Source organism: Vulpes vulpes, unplaced genomic scaffold, assembly GCF_048418805.1.
Source record: "Vulpes vulpes isolate BD-2025 unplaced genomic scaffold, VulVul3 Bu000000627, whole genome shotgun sequence".
Lineage (NCBI taxonomy): Eukaryota > Metazoa > Chordata > Mammalia > Carnivora > Canidae > Vulpes > Vulpes vulpes.
In genome coordinates, this window is record NW_027325667.1 from 1,068,089 (window position 1) to 1,085,559 (window position 17,471).

Consider the following 17,471-nt stretch of genomic DNA (forward strand, 5'->3'; position numbering starts at 1 on the left):
ACTCCAGTCATTCCCTCCATGTTAGCTGGAGGGGGAAGTGTGCTGCTGCCCCCAGACTCCAGGAGGTGTCCCTCTCCTAATAACTGTAAAGGGAACAGCTTCTTCTGTGAACTCTGCTGTGGTAGTGCTCATTATGGTCAGAAAGGAGTTTGGGATTTTTTCCTCTCACCAAAAATGGTGAGAGGTGTTTTTTGGTTTTTTTTTTTTTTTTTTTGCATTTCAATAGAACTAGCTTTATTATTATTTTTTTTTAATTAATTTTTATTGGTGGTCAATTTACCAACATACAGAAAAACACCCAGTGCTCATCCCGTCAAGTGTCCACCTCGGTGCCCGTCACCCATTCCCCTCCCACACCCGCCCTCCTCCCCCCTTCCACCACCCCTAGTTCGTTTCCCCGAGTTAGGAGTCTTTATTATTATTATTATTAAACAAAAGAAATGGTCTAAAAGCAAATGCAGATATGTACCGAGGGATGGACATGACCTGGTACTTACAGAGATGCTGCTGTGTCATAAATGAAAACAGAATGTTAGGAGAAAAATGATATTTCAGGTGATGTCTGTTTGAATAATCTGGAGACACAAGTGAAAGAAGGTGCTGTGCCAAGCAATCAGCAGGAACAAAACAGAAAAGAGTGCCAGTAAAGCACTCTTGTCCTATTGGGTGTCCTTGCCTCAGGCTTCTGGCTGGAGGTATTCCTTGGGGATATTTCTTATCTGTGCCTGTTGGCATCTCCTGGCTGCAGACCTCTGCAGTGCCCAGGCAAGGGCATCGAGGAGCTCAGAAGATCACCCAGGAAATTTTTTTTGCTGGTTTGTTGCTCATCTCTCAAGATCCCTAGCAATTATGCTGACTTCTCTATTCTAGAATCTTCTGGTAGGGGACTTCTTCAGGGAATAGGTCACTTCCAGCCACCACTCTAAAATTAAGCTGCTGACAACAGCGACTACTCAAGACCGAGATAGAACACTGAATTTTTTTTTTGAAATACAGAATTTTATTTAGAAACTGTTTAAAGTAGAAAAAAAACCCTGTCAAGAAAGACCAGGTGGAAAATGGGTTCCCAATAAAATGGTATTTTAGGGCAACAAAAGTCTAAAAGGCCACAAAAGAGAAAGAGCACCACTGTTTTTTGAACAATGGCTAGTTACTTGCATTTTTTTGGCATTGTTAATCACTGAATCTGGGTTTTCCTCTGAATTCCACACAGAGCATGCACTACACAACAATTTTATCATAAAATATCTGCTTTCTACACACATTTTAGGACAAGCTACCACCAGGAACAAATCAATACAAATACATCAGGGGCTGAACAATCTCAGTAGTGGGTGACACACATTTTGCAGAATCCTGCCAAACAAAGGAACTGAATAGGCTAGGGGCAAAGCCAATGAGGAAGAGTTAAGGAATGAAATATTTTAAATATTAATAATTAATTCAGACACGGTACTGTATCTTCTGCAAAAGAAAATGAACATTTAGTAACACGCTAATGAATTTTATCTCCAAAGAGATTAGTGCACTGGCAAAGTATTCCAATAACAGTGGAGGGTGGTGGACAGCAGGTACCGAGAACACCCAGCCTTGCAGATCCTAAGGAAGCAATGGCCTTCACTGGTCACTCCCTTTGCCAGAGGTCCAGAAAGACTTGCAGCGTGACCACCTGCCTGCTGAACTTACACTCTAAGCAGCAAACTTTAAGGAGCCAAAGAGGAGTCCCCAGTGGACACAGGGAGTAGAGAAGAGAAACATGTTCAATGTAAACTTAAAAGACAGTAAAATGGGACATGACCCCCATTCAAATCCCAGAGATGTGGGCAAGTCCCCAAAAGTAGTTGTTAGATTTAGAAACTGGACACACCTCCTTTCCCAAAAACACATTACATAGCAATTTCAGGGATTACTGGAAAGATCGTCAGAGAAATGTTCAATGAAATTCAAGCTCTTCAACATCTCAGGGCTGAAACGTGCCCTCTATTCATCCAGGCAACAATGCCTCTTGCTTCTTAGAGGAGGGATACGATTGGTCAAGGACACCAAATGGCTTTACAGAGCAACTTTTTAAACTTCCCTTTTGAGCCAAGGTCTAGGTCTTTGAGGATTCAAGCAGCCCTGCAAGGCCTGTGAACAGCAGATTCCAAAGGTCCAGAGGTCTGGCCCTTCCTTCCCAGACACCTTGTCAAACATGTAACATCTCCTGTCATGGTACATTTTATATTTTGAAATATGGAAGCATATTTTAAATACTCTTAAGGCATTTATTAAAACGTTCTCTGCCAAGATTTCACATTACCTTAAAATTCAAATCAGTCTTTACATTTCTCTACTGAGGACTCCACCTCAGTGTATGACATAAAAGCACCTTCTCCAGCAGTGAGTGTTACCAGCATCCACACAGTGAGCCCCATGGTCAGCCTCTCTGTTCTCCAGGTGACCCAACTAGGTGTTAATACTGCTCTGCTACAGGGTAAAAGCTCCCAACTCAAACTCATTGGAAAAGGGGTGAAACTTCTGCAAAGTGCACTTTAAGAAGAGGTACTGTTTGCTCATGAAAAGAAACCAGTGAGTCCTCTAAGAATAATAAAAGGGGATATTTTACAGTTAAGCACATGATTTGGAGTGAAGAATTCGGATGTTGCTTTACTGGTCCAGGCTGTTAATACTCTTCTTGTTCCTCCTGTGGGCCCCCTTCATCAGGTATCACAAAGCCTTCATCTGTGGCATAGAGAATGTCCACGATCCTCTGCAATACAGGGTTGTTTTCCCCTTCGTTCTCCTGGCAAATCAATTCAATGTTTCTTAGCTTTCCAAAGTAGAAATCTCTCTCTTTCTCCAAGTCTTCGACGGTAAGTTTCAATACATTGACCTGCTGCATCAATTCAGCTGCTTCATCATCCCCGTTGCCCACACCAGGATTCTTTCGCACCACACCCGGGCCAGCCTTAGGGGTTGCAGTAGTTCTGTGTGTTGCAATGGGCCTCTGTGGAGCTGCACTGCTAGAGCTGAGAGGTTTCTTCGGTTTGTTCAGAGCTGGAGCAACAAGGGAGGGAGCCACTGCAGTTCCTTGACCTTGTCTGGCAGCTACAGGGTCATAGTCTTTTCCATCATAGTCTGCATCAAAAAACTTCTTGAACCACTGAACAAATTCAAAATTGTCCTGAAACTTTCCTTTTAATAATTTGTCCACAGGAATTATTTTGTAAACACCCATTCTCTTAAAACCTGCTTGTAGTATTTTGAAGTTCTGGATGTATTCATGCTCTAGTTTAGCCTGGAATTTCACTTTCTTCAAGGCGATGGAGCCAGGGAATAGCATGTCCATAAACCGACAATAGGCAGCCCCTGAGTACAACTGTTCAATCTTTGTCAGATTAAGCTGCAGAGACTCATTGATGCAGGCCAGCATATCATGTCGACTTAGGTTATCCCTGGTGACGGACGTTGAGTATACGTTCACTGCCATCTTCGGCTCTCGGCGGGACCGCGTCCACTGCCTGTGCCCGGCTTCAATTCTGTCTTCGTCTCGTTCCAACCGCCCGACCCCTGAATTTTTTTTTTTATATATCCTTCCCAGAATATCTCCTTACTCCTAACTATAGTCGGCAGCTAAGTATTATCAAAGTCAAAAACCTTTTGGTTTGCTTATCTTCATCCTTCTGGCCCCCATTCCCATCTTCTGACACTTAAGCAAAAACAAAGCTATCCTGAATGTTGTCTCAGACCATGACTACTGCTGTGAATATAACAGTTTTAATCTCCTATTCACCCATGGATGAGCAAGTAAACAATTACCACTGTACGGGGATATAACGAGACATCAGAAACTTGTCCTACATACAGCCTAGGTGAGGACACATGCCATGTGGGCCATATGGAACAGGGACAACCAGGAGTTGTAAAAGGCTGGCTCTGTAGTGACAAGGAGGTGGGTGTCCTCTGGTTCCCATGGAAGATGTCTTAAGTTTTGTCTAATTCTATAAGCTAACAGGGAATGGAAACCAGACACCTAGGGATAAGCAGAAGCTGTGCCTAGTCCCTTAACAAGAAGGGTTGTCTAGCTGGGGGGCCTCCTCCACAGGAGCAGAGTCTAGTGGGGAACTTGTAAGGCTATTCAAGGCCCTCTGATCTTCCCCAGGGAACAAGACAGTTCTTAACACAGGGTCTCTATTTTAGGCCTAAGCCACTCTGGAAGAACCATGGTCTTTATCCTTATGCTTCCGACCAATTAGTACCACCTCTAAACACTTCAGAAGGCAGACTTCCTTCTACAGATTTCCTCTAATACTTCAATTCCCCAATTCCCCTCCTATCATTAATACTACCTCCAGTTTTAAGCCTCTTGCAATAATCAGGACTGCTGCTGACTTCATTCCAACCCTATCAGCCAAAGCCAGTTCATCAGGAATATATGCTAGTGGTGGGCTAGGTTCGAAGGAATCAAATAGACCATTGCAGAAATGGAAGAATTTTTTTTTCCAACATGCTCTAATCCACTCAGAATCTGCTTACCTGGAATGTCAAGATTGAGGCTAAGTCTGTGATAAACAATACTTGTACTCTCAAAACAGGATGTATCCAAATCGGGTACTACTGCTATGCAGATACCAGGCTTAAATCTGCCTGCCCCCCTGCTCCCTACTAATCCTCTATTGGGGCTGATTGTTAGACTTCCAGATATTTAAAATGCTCTCCCCTCCAGTAGACTGTCCTTCCCTAAGGATATCCAGAAACCCCCAAATTAAGGCAAGTACGGGCTACTGGAAAACTTCTAAGACCGATACTTCCCTCCTGCATGATACACAAGAGTGGATTCCCATGATAAGAATAATACAAATGGAAAGTGGTCAGACACTCCTCTCCCCCAACAAAAAGCTACTTGTGACACCTGCTCTTGTCTAGAGGCCCAAAAATATAAATTCACTAGCTATAGTTGAGCAATTATACTTAGTTGTTAGTTGGGTAAAGAGGAATTGGAGCTAGTACAAATGCTTCTTGCTGGAACTAGAATATGGTCAAGAACAAGTCAATAGGTCAAAAACAAAAACCACCTGGCTTTCTAGAACTGACCCAGCTGGATTTTTGGACCAGTATTCAACATGAATAGCACTTAGTAACCTAGGTCCCTGGCTACTAGGTCTCTAAGAACTAACAAGCTCTGTTTCCAATAACTTTGTATTAGAGTTGGATGATGCTTTAAAGATTCTGGTTAGGATTCAACTGTACATCTGTTAAGTCAGATGATTCTACATCTTTGGCAATTAAGGAGTAGGAGTGACTTCAGTCTAACTACAGGCTACATTCCCAGGAAAGCTCTCTAATTGGAATTGCTACAATAGTTAAGATCTGGATGGTCTTATTTCTTCCATTGACCAAGAGGCCAACAAGGGGGGCAGGGATGGAAAGAAGACTTATAGTGCCGGTCTTCCTAGCAGTTCTATTGAATACCGGCAAACTTGTCACCCCACAATGATGGAATGAGGGCACTAAGATCTCTGTTGCCTACATGCAGATAAACTTCCAATGACCGAGTATCAGTAAGCAGCATGATTTTTCCCCTGAATCTTGTAGTTCTCTCCTGTTTCAATTTTTCCAGAAGATATTGAGAAATAGCCTGACAGGATGGATGGGTATTAAGCCTAAGACAAGGGCAAAAGAACCATCGAACTTGGATCCAAGCCCAAAAATGCCTTAGGTCAAAGCATGCAGGTATTCTACACTCGCATCTGTTTGGTCACCGGCTGTTGAATACTAAAGGGAGGATTGTGGGGGGAAAGTGGCTCAAATGAAGCAAATTCTGCAAGAGCTGGTAGCTGAAATGACTTAGGGTCTTGCTGCTCACCTGTAGCAAATGAGGCTATGTAAAAGGACCTCTATATCCATGGTGATACTTGAGTTAATGGAGCTGACCAGTCTGTACTGGCTAGGGAACAGATTCTTAGGAGTTTTTAGCTTGAGAAAATCCAGGATGACTGGCGATACCTACTCCATCTTTCTCAAAAACCAGCCAACCCAAATACCCAGCTTTATTTTGTGTTGTCTCAGTTTATGGTCTCAAGATTAAATTTGTACAAGAGGACTTAGCTGAACTAGTAAGATACATTAGGGCATGCTGAAGTAGTATGATGGGCCGAGACCAGGGAAGGTCCGAGGTGCAGGTCCTCTGTTAGACCCAGACACCCTCAGGAATGGCCAGGCCTTGGAGTAATAGCTATTGTTAAATTTACAAGGTTAAAGGGATAGAAATATTGGTGAAGGTCAAGACCCTTCTGCCAATAGATTTAGTCGAAGTGAAAGCGAGAGGTTGTATGAAATAATAAATGATCCAGAAAGAATGTAAATTCTACTCTTGGTCTTCAATGTCCTGAGCTGTACACAGGACAGAAAAGGGAAGAGAGCAGACTTGAAGGGAGATCTCTGGGGTAGTGAGGACTTTGTGATCAGGATTTGGGTTATTGGCACAGGCACTTCCAACATGGCTTAAATGGCACCCTTGTGATGAGATGCACAGATCTTAAGTGCCTTTTCTTTCAAAGGGAAGAAGTTGTAAACCAATATCGAACTAGAGCATGCATATTAACTACTCTATGTACTTAGGGCAAACGCAGCTGACGCCTGTAACAAATACATCAAAAACAAAGCAAATACCAAAATGGTAACTGTAGTGACTAAGTGGTGCAGCACTATAAAACTTCAACTTTTCGGGATCCCTGGGTGGCGCAGCGGTTTGGCGCCTGCCTTTGGCCCAGGGCGCGATCCTGGAGACCCGGGATCGAATCCCACGTCAGGCTCCCGGTGCATGGAGCCTGCTTCTCCCTCTGCCTGTATCTCTGCCTCTCTCTCTCTCTCTGTGACTATCATAAATAAAAAAAAAATAAAAAAATAAAAAAAAAAAATTAAAACTTCAACTTTTCAATACGCTTAAGTTTTTTCCTAATGTGGGGTAGGGGAGTAGGTAAAAACGTACCTGGAAGCCTGAAAGTCAAAAGCTGATAGCTTAACTCCTCACACATTAGCGTTTATTCACTTACAGAAAAACAAGATCTCACGGGCCATCCCATAGTTCTTTTCCAACTGATTGTATTAAGCCATACTTTGCTATCCTACTGAAAACAGGGAATTCATTTGTGTACAAGAAAACCCTAATCCTCAATCATCATAGGAACTTCTAGATAAAAGAGCCACTTGGTAAGTACTTTAAGACCTTGTGTCTCAACTCTCAGACCTATAGGCAGTTACTCCCAAACAGCACCTTACTCACATGGACATTGTAGGTTAAGTCTCAAATTAAACCTAAATTAAGACTAACCACTCCAACTAAAAATCCATCTGTAGGATTCACTTAGTTGATCTGGACTTAAGTATAACTTCATCTTGGGAACAGATCATTTTTTCCACCCAAATTTCTAAAGTGTTTTCTCAGAGCCTCTCAACTGATCATAATACTCTTCAGAAACTCAAAATTCCAAATTTAGTATAACATCATGAAACAGAACTATCATAGGCTCATTATGCCCAGGATGCAGAAAGTTCCTATAATTTTATGTTCTGGCTTTTTTTTTTCTGTAAACCTCTCAGATGTGATTATGCTGCTAATTTGTAGCAAAAAGGAAAACTTGGTATAGTGCTAAACAAAATAACTGACTTGTATATGTCCCGGTAGAATTTGGTATTGTGAAACGGTGAACTGAAAGTCCAGATTGCCAAAAGAGAAAAGCTGCAGAATGCTAAAGAGACCGGAAGTAAAAAATCAGGGGTGAGTGGGCTAGTGGGGGTATGCGGCCAGGCAGGCCCTTGGGTACAGGACCCAAAGTAAGGGCTCCACCAGCATGGCTGAGGTGGTGGTCTACCATGATGCTCCTATCTTTCTAACGTTAACTGGGTCTCCTGTATCTTGGAGGCTTTTTGCCTGAGTTCTGACTAGTGTTGAAAGAAATCAGTTCACATATAAAAACAGACCCTTCATGTGTGGTTCTGGATGAACCTGGGGGTCCTGGTTTCCTCACAGCTTGGAGAAACCTCCAAGAAGTCTCCAATATGAGAAAACCTCAGAGCCAGTAGGAGACCTGAGTGTTCATCTCCATAATTCATGTTCATTCCCAAATAAATGGTGATGCTTCTAGGGCTTCTGAAATGCCTGTACATCCTCCATAGTCCTGCTAGGGCTTGAGGCTGAGAAACAGAATATCTAGGCATTCTCTGGTTCAATGAAATATGCAGGGGCTAAATATTCAACTACCCCCCCCAAAGCCTGTCTCTTGCTCTCAGGCTAGGGTCTAAGAGGCTCCTGACACAGCCAGGATTAGACTGAGCCTAAATCTTGCACTGATTAGGCAGTGTTAGCCCCTGGGACAGGGAGGGAGAAGGAGCATGTGAATGGCCAGTCTGGCTGCAGGAACACCATTCCTGAGGCTATATGTCCACATGAAGCACCTCTACCTATGGTTACCAAAAGCCAAGAGCCTCATCCTGGCAAGGAAGCCAGCCACATGGTTATGAAGCACCAAACATCATAAAAACTGGGCTCCTCCCAGGAGTTCGAATTCTCCGTGGTGGAGCAGGCCCCAGGATCCTTAATTCCTACTCCTGGGAATCCTCTGGCCTTGATGTGCAGCTGAGCTCAAAGGCAGCATCTCCTGTAGAAGTTGCAGCAGGCTTTCCTGGAGCATAGTACTGAATCTCACCTGTCCCAGAGTCCTCGGGTGGGACCATCTTGGCTTCCTTGGTGGTGCCTTCACAGCCGAGAAACTGGGCCACTCTTCTGATAAGAGTTATCAGGTTTCTATGGTATGGTCCAGGAGAAGATAAAACAGGGGAACCAGAACTGGTCTCTACCAAAAACAGCTAGCCGTCTAAACATGTGGCTCTAGGAGCCAGGATAGTTCACATAGGACCGGATAGTGAAGCTGCTTGATCTAAAGGGGCTTAAATTAAGATGGAATGAAGGAGCTTGTCAACGTGGAGTCCCTTTCTTGGAATATACTCTAAGACCTCCAGGACAGTAGAAACTCACCAGGCAGAACCTTACTCCACAAATTTCCTAGAGGTTCTAAATGAAATACTGGAGTTACCTTGGCAGCACAGAAAGGGGCGATGGGGCCCAGTGAAGTGGGCATGCTGGGGAGAATCTATTACAGGAGTCCAGAAATTGAATGGAAGTTCCTGCACTTGTGAAGGCTATTGGGGGCCCACTAGTGAGTGGGACATGGCAACCCTAAGTTCACTTCCTACAAGACTAGGTTAAAGGCAGGGGAAGTGTTCATGGAATTTGGCTCCCTAATTAGCAATGGGGATTATTCCACACCCTTATAGTGACCCAAGCAAAGTGGTCAGAGCAGTTGACTATTGTAGTCAAGGAACCATGACTTTCAAAGAACTGTAGAAATGATTGAGAACATGTCCGATATTAAGCAGCACGTTTGGCTGAATATTAGGATGAAAAGATTAAAGGGTAAGGGACATAACACTCAAGATCTCTTGCCTAACTCCTGAGCCTGATCACCATATGCATTCAGTTTTCCAAGACTGTCTAAACTTGTTCTGTCCATACTATAGAAGGACTGTCAACATAATTTTTTTTTCCCTTCAGGATGCTCAGCCAGTTCAGTGTCATGTTGACCATGCAGAGTAAGAAGAGGCTAGTATATAGGAGGCCTTGCTAAAACACATGGATCTCAGAGGGTAGGAGACGAACTCCAATTCTTCTGGAAATAAGTTCCCAAAATCTTGTAGAATTCAAGAGCTTAAGGCACACTGAGGCATCCCTTTGTAGGAAAAGAAATTGTGGCATCTTGCATCTACAACTGCAAAGAATCCCAGTGCCCGACAGGTGCCATGAGGGTTCTAGAGGCTATACTCTAGATCTAGGCATGTACTGTTCTAACCCACATACTCAATGACCTGGAAGAAGCTGTCAGCTTTGTTTGCGGTTGAGAGCTGAAAAGGGCTCTACAACACGTCCAGGCTGTGGAGCAAATGGCCTTGACGTGAAACTTGAGCTGCATAATCCAGCAAACCTCAGGGCTGGTAGAGAGCTCGATGAGGAAAAAGGTGCACAGTGGCATTCATAGCACACCGTCCAGAGAAAATCAGATTGTGGGTTCCCAAGATCCTACCTAAAGGTATGCCATGTGCATATAGCCCCACAGAGAATGGTCCTAATGAAGCAAAACATTAGCCTGCTGTTTAAGCAGTTGAAGCAATAGTTTAGCAATGATCTGTGAGGATGGGTGCCATCCTTGAGGATTGAGAACCCTGAACAGAACTCTTCTGTGGTGGTCTATCCCAATAAAGAGAACATGGGTCTAGAAACCAAAGGGTAGAAGTAGGTGTGGTGATAATACTACCATTGCCAGTGACCCATGGGGGACTTTGTGTTTACTATCTCAAACTTGGCTCTGCAGGGTTAGAGGCCTAGTTCCAAGAGAAGAGCTTGGGGGAAAGGATAGGAGGGAGGGCTCATTCTTTCCAGGGGACACAGCAAGGGTCCCATTGAATCCTAGGATATGACTGCAGCCCAGACATCTTGGATTCCTGGTATCCAGGACCCACAGGCAGGAAAAGTCATGACTGCAGCAGGGGTGGCTGACCCTGGCTGATCAGGTGAAGGTGTGGAGCTGCCAGTATATGAGGAGGGCAATGGGCAAAGTATGGTAGCCCAGTGATCTACTTGGACAACTGTATTCCCTTTCCCAGGTGTGACTATGAATGGACAAGTTTTGCAACCCAACCTGAGAAGAAGTCTACTGGGGACTCCTCCTCAGGAATGAGGATTAATTCTCCCCTAAACCAGTGAGGGCAGCAAAGGTGGTGACTGAGGGTCAGGGGAATCTTTGGAGATGGGAGAAGACAAGGTCCTGGGACCAAATGCAGTGACACTGGCTATGCATCATATTGCTAGCCCTTTCCTCCCTTTCCTGAGCTCAGGAAGAAGGGGCCTACCAGGGCCTAGGAAGAGCTGTTCCCCCAAAACTCAGACCAAAGAGGTGTCACTCTGCCCTCTGCTTGATAGGTTTCAGACAATGGCCAACGTGACTCCAATTCCTGACCGTCTGCAAGTTCTCCAGAAATGCTCCTTTCTTCCTTGGAAGGGCATTGATCCACTCTAAGAAATCTGGAAGGTCAGGGCAGCCCGGGTGGCTCAGCAGTTTAGCGATGCCTTCAGCCCAGGGCCTGATCCTGGAGACCTGGAATCGAGTCCCACCTCAGGCTCCCTGCATGGAGCCTGCTTCTCCCTTTCCCTCTGTACCTCTCTCTCATTAATAAATATTAAAAAAAAACAAAACCTGGAGGCTCTAACTCCCCTCACAGCAAGGGGTCTATCCCCCGCCTGATCACAGAAAACATGCCAACCTGCTCACAAATGGAGTCTTAACACAGCATTTAGTAGGATGTAGGCCAATGTTTCTTGGAGAGGCTCAGAGGTGCTTGCGCTGAAAGATGATTCAGTGGCCTTGGAAATGAAGTAGATTGGAATTTTGAAGGATTGTATACTCAAAGCAAAAGTCAAATAGGTCAGCTTACCAGACTTAGAGTTGCTTTTCTCAGACATCCCAGAACTTGAAAAGCTGTTTTCCTGTGGCATCTGTGCATCTGATCACAGGCACAGCCATAATAGGAATCAATTATGGAAGCTACCAGTAAGTAGACTTGTAAGTAGACTTGTTCTTTCTCAGGACCGTAGTCCAAGGAAAACCTCCTAAATCCTTTCTTACCTGAATTTTTACTGGTATTAAACATGAGCCCAAAGAAAATAGCACATGCCTCAATATGGGTAGCCCTTACAATGGAAGAGGAATGTCCCCTCTGATCATTAGACACTTCGTGGGAGCAGGTGTTCAAGAACTCCCCTGCCTCTAGTGGAGGGTGGAATTTCCCGACACTTGCATTGCCAGATCTCCTTGTCCTAAAATAATCCATATATCAAGATCATTGGGAACAAGTGATTCTCAGGGTCCAAGCCCTTCAGAGAGAAAAGGACCAGTGGAAGTTAATACTAGGATGCTGGCAGGAGGCTTCTTGGAGGAAATTAAAATGGAGACTTGACATTGTACATCCTATGTGTCAAATACACAACAGCATGTACTTATGTCATAGAAGGTCTTCACTACCCTAAAAATCCTATTCCACCAAGAGGAGACCCCTGAAGTAAACTATGAACTCTTAATGAACCTAAAACATCCCCAGATATTACAATATTGTAAATAAGATATTACAACTTTAGTGGATGTGGATATTACAGCCCTATTGGAGGATGCTGATAATGGAGGTACCTATGCACCTGTGGGGCAGGAGGTATATGGAAAAATCTCTACCTTCCTCTGTTTTGTTCTATGTCTTGAAATCCCACATTCCTCTTTGGATCCAGGGCCCTGTCTCACTCCCACTACCTCTGACTGGGGCATCTCTCCTTGGAGTTCAAGTCTCCACATGGCATCTTTCATGACCACCCCCTAAGTTCTCCAGAATCCCATGCCAGGGAGTGTCAAGTCTTCCAAAGCTAGACCCATGTCTGTGAGTGTACTGCCAGCACATAAGTTGCTCACTTTAGGAAGCAGGGTTAACTCCCTTTCGAAAAGAAAGCTGTTTCATGGGCAATTCCCAGTGTGAACACTTCTACTTTAATGGAACAGCTTATTCTAAGGATACAGAGTGTGTTGGTGATAATCTTGTACACACTTCAGAATTTTTTTTGGCCCTCAAGTGCCCAGCTGGCCTGTTAAGTTCTTCCCACCCCCCCACCCCCAAGATGGCCAGTTGAATGTTGACCTACTTTCACAGCTAGTTGAAACGCTATGACATGTGGTGTAGTATTTGGGTTCTCCTTTTTTCCTTTTTTTTTTAAGATTTTATTTGGGCAGCCCCTGTGGCTCGGCCATTTAGTGCCACCTTTGGCCCGAGGTGGAATCCTGGAGACCCAGGATCGAGTCCCGCATCAGGTTCCCTACATGGAGCTTACTTCTCCCTCTGCCTGTATCTCTCTCATGAATAAAATATTTTTTAATATTTCTATTCACGAGAGAAAGGCAGAGACACAGGCAGAACAGATCTCTGTTCAATGGACTAAAAGTATAATTTTTGTAACACTTCTGGTCCCAGTGAACAGACCTGCTAAGCATCACCTAGGTCAGGTTGTAGTTCTTGACCAGATAGCCAGAGGAGTGTATGGCCTCCCATCACTTCATTTCCTCCTCCACTTCCTCCCCTTAGCAGGGCCCAGTCACAGTACAGATCTGGCCACTTCAACCAAATGGGGGACTTCCAGGGCACGGCCACTGGAGGTCCAGTGTGGGGTAGAGCTGCAAAATCACTGGCAAGGGCTGCCTATGAAGAATACACCATCCAATCAAATGGTGGGATGACTCCTGAAATCACTGACCACTGGAGCCTGTCAGACAAGTATTCCCCTTTAAGGTAAACCTTAAGGATGCAAGGCCTATACTTCATAGCTGCCCTAGCCCTCACCTGTCCTACTGAAGTCCACCTCACATGTGTAGAGGAACAGCTTCCCAGTCCCTAGTGGGCAAACTTAGAAGTGGGAGACTGGAAGAAAGAACTAGTGCCCATCACTGCAGGCAGTCTCCGGGGGCTACTGGCACTCACTTTTACTCCTCCACTATCCATCCTAAATTCCCTTTACCAACCCACACCTCCCCTGGTCTCAGTGACTAACTTGATGATATGACTCAAACTCTCATTCCTGAGGGGTCTGAGTGCCTGATACTCCTCCCTTCTCAGGCTGGTGTTGCTGTACTAGTCATTCTTTCACTCAAGTGTGACAACATATCCAAGAGGACTACTCCATGCCCTAGATCCCCTCCTGCTGCCTGGTATCACAGAAGCCCTATTGCATTTTGATGATCAGGGCCAATGCTCCTACCAGAAGAGTGGCCCTTTTTGTCTGCTGGTTTCGGACACAAGGAACCCAAGATCCCCAGTAACAGATAAGACTGGAAGGTCAACAGGATCCTATGGCAAGAGTGTGCTATTCCTGAACAGAATCTATTATAGAAGAAGCAAGAGTTGCAGGGACAGGAAGCACAAAGTCCCCCAGCGAGTCAGTTATGGCAAAGGGGGGGGTGCTCTGCTGTTTCAACCTTTTGGTTTCTATACCCATGTGTCCCTTCCCCTAGGGACCTAGCCCCTTAGAGACCTCTGTTTGCATGCATCCAGGAGGATACCTGTCCTTGCAGAGGGTTGCCTCTGAGCTAGTGCTATAGCTATGTCTTCAGGAAGCTGTTCCAATGCTCTATCAGGCCAGCACCCTCTGAAAGGCCTAGCATAAGCTTCAGCCACGAGGTCCCAGGATTGTCTCCTCAGCATCTTCCACCAGAGAGGAAACCTTAGAGCCAACCCCCCAAGGTAGCTCACAATATCTCATTATTGTGCATAAGATAGTGACCCTTTTTCTAAGGAACCATTCTGCCAGGCCGTGGTCCTCTCTAACTTTTGTTAACTGTGTCCAGTGTCCTAGGTCTGAGTTATAAATGGATTCCAGAAAGGCCATGGCACACCTTCTTGGACTGGAGAACCTGAAGACTGCTAGAAAGTGGTAGAGTTCTATCATTGGTGGTCCTGAATCCCACTGTCTCTCCTGGTATCAGGGTCTCTGACATGTCACCATGTTGTCACCAGAACTCCTTGTTTGGCCTCTGTTAGCCAAACAGAGGTCTTGCCACATATACCCTCACCTCTGCCCCCACCACATGCTCCAATCTGTGTTTGGTGGCTCTTAAGCAAGAGCTACTTTTCCCCTATGTCCTGTGACAAAAATCCCAAAGGTTCACAGCTAGCTCCTTGCTCAGCTGCAGACCTACTCCGCAAATATATCCAAGTGAGTATGACCTTGGCCAACTTTGGGTATCCTTCAAGGACAAAATGTCCTTGTCTGTCCTTGACCCTTGATTTGAAATTTTTTGTGAAAGTAGTGACACATCTTCCCATTGCCAACTAACATCTAGGGATGGGAAAGCACAAGTTTTTAGAGCTTTGAATGAAAGACCTTTGTACTGCAGGCCAAAGGAAATTATCTTAGATCCCAAAGGGTGTTGTGTTCCCAGGGTGGTTTTTTTTTTTTTTACATGATGTCCCCAGTGTATTCTGATTTGGAAGGTTCCAATTGTTATGTTGATGGGCGTCTGATTTGGGAACAGTAGGAAAGGGGCCCGATGGTGTCATCAGCTCTGAAAGTCCTTGGTCTTGTAATCACAATATGGTTCTAGGTGGCTAGAAGTAGCTCCTCTACTTCCAACTAAGCCTGGGCGAGAGATTCCTTCTTCTATAGCAATACTAACCTGGTTGATAGTAAGGAGGTCATGAGGGAAAGGCTACCAGGCCACACTGGTGACTAAAGCTGCCATGGATAGGGGCAAGTTCATATGCATGAAGAATTAAAAGCCCAGGAGTACTGGTTCCAGGATGAGAAGGACTATCCTGGGAATGGTTCTGATAGCTTCCCAAACTGACTTCTCTACCAGTGTGTCTTGGCCACGGCCTCTAACTGCTGCTTGAACTTCTAGACAATATCCTCCTCCAAATCAAATGGTGCAAAGGGCCCTATCTCAAATGAAGTAAACCATCTGGTGGAACAAATGCTCTTAGGTCTTGAAGTAATGGAAAAATGCTACCATGGATGAAACCTGATGGGGCTCTTCTGAGAGCTGTTCCCTGCACAGGGGCAGTACCCTTAACTGATGCTCCTATGCAGTCCTCACCAGCACTAGAGCTCTGGGATTGCTTGAAGTACGTTGAATCTGACCACTGCTGTGAGGGTGAATTAGAGGGGCAACCTGTCTGGAGGGGAAGGGTCCCCCCCACACTTGAAACTGGACACTTAGGCTCCTGAGGTACAGGCTTGGCCCAGTTGTGCTGTGAGGCCCCCCTCTCCCTTTTCTGACTTACATAACCAGTAAGAAGGGGACCCCAGGATGTTTCTGACCCTTTGTGAGCCTGGCCCGCTCTTCTAGAGGCCCTGGATTTGACACTAACCATGTTATTTGATAGGAGTTGAAGAAAATGATTCAGTCTTTTGTGACTAATGGCTTTTTCTTCAAACCATCCCACCTGCTTTCAATTTCTGATGGGTTCCTTTGGGCTGATGGAGATGTAGGAGAGGTGCGTATCCTTTGTAACAAAAGACTAAGTGATCTCTCATTTACTCAAAATCAATGTTTTCTTAATGTGTCTGAAGTTTCTGATGCAACTGTATATTATAGGCTATAACTCCTATTTCCAGTATACAATGCTACTAATAAAAACAGAACCTGAATATATTAAGATGTTCCCAGTGCTCAGTGCTCCATGAGCTACCAGAATATGGACCAGTCTGGAAGCTCGGAGTGCCCAGCCAAAGGATAGATCTTGCTTCCTACTGCATCATTGGCACTTCACTTCACCCCTTGTCATCTCCCCAGTTCCCAACAAAGCTTGAGGGGCAGGAAGGCAAAGCTTGAGGATGTCTCCTACCTCAAAACCCTCTCAGTTCAAATTCCTCCCCTCTCAGGAGGAAGAGAGCAGACCTTAAGTGGTGTGACTTCCCAGGAACATGGAGAAAGGCTTTCAGACTTTATTGGGCCCTAGAGAAGTAGAACTGCAGGTTTTGAGATCCTTCCTCTGTAGGAAGTTAGGCTGGGCATCTTTACCTAGCATGCCATGACTTCCTTCCCAATCATGTAAGGGCGGGGGAGGGGGGAAATGTCACAGGACTCCAGGGTTGGGCTGTGGAATGAGGTGGTCCAGCTTCCAGTATAACTGTCAGGGAGCCACAGTGAATAGCTAGTTGGGGCCCAGTCTAGTGGTGGTTCAGAAAGCCGGAAGGCCTAAACGAGCCTCCACACCTGTTCTCAGGGCTCCGCTGGGAGTATTATTGGAAACAATTGGTTTCTTGACTGCTAAGAAACCTAATTCAAGACCAGGTACTGGGGAGGGATCCTTGGGTTGGGACTATAACAGTGGTGTAATTCGGTGTCTTGGCTCCAGGCTTAGTACTGTGGGTCAAGCCCACATTGAGTTTCTTTGCTGAGGGTGGTTGGGTGCATGGCTGCATTTTCATGCAGCCCCAGCCAGGTCTCTTAATATCCGTCACCTGTAGGACAGAGCCCAGGCAGGCTTGCTTTTTAAAACTAGAAGGCACATTGAAATCTATGTCGAATACAGCACTCCAGAAAAGTCTTTCGGGGGCTATCCCCTCACCAATACTTCTGGATGTTTTTAGAATATAGACTCTCCTGGTCTTTCACCTTAATGTTCTTGTCAGTTTTCTTGACAAACCCTGGGTTGGAGCTTCTGTTCCTCTTGGCTCTAGGTGAGTCTTTTGACTCCTCTTAAATCCGGAGGCTAGAGCACCACAGGACTTCAAGGAGAACCTTCTGTGGGTTGTGGAATATCCAAGTTCCTACCAGGTCATCGTGGACTTCTCCATGAAGGGCTGAGGTGCCACTTGTTTTCCTGTACTTCAAGTTTGAGTCTGA

General features: G+C 45.2%; 1 pseudogene; it reads right to left on the bottom strand.

Annotated features, from left to right (window-relative positions):
- Positions 1–2,455: 2,455 nt before the first annotated feature.
- LOC140596381 (microtubule-associated protein RP/EB family member 1 pseudogene) lies at positions 2,456–3,508 on the bottom strand (annotated as a pseudogene).
- Between the last annotated feature and the right edge of the window lie 13,963 nt (positions 3,509–17,471).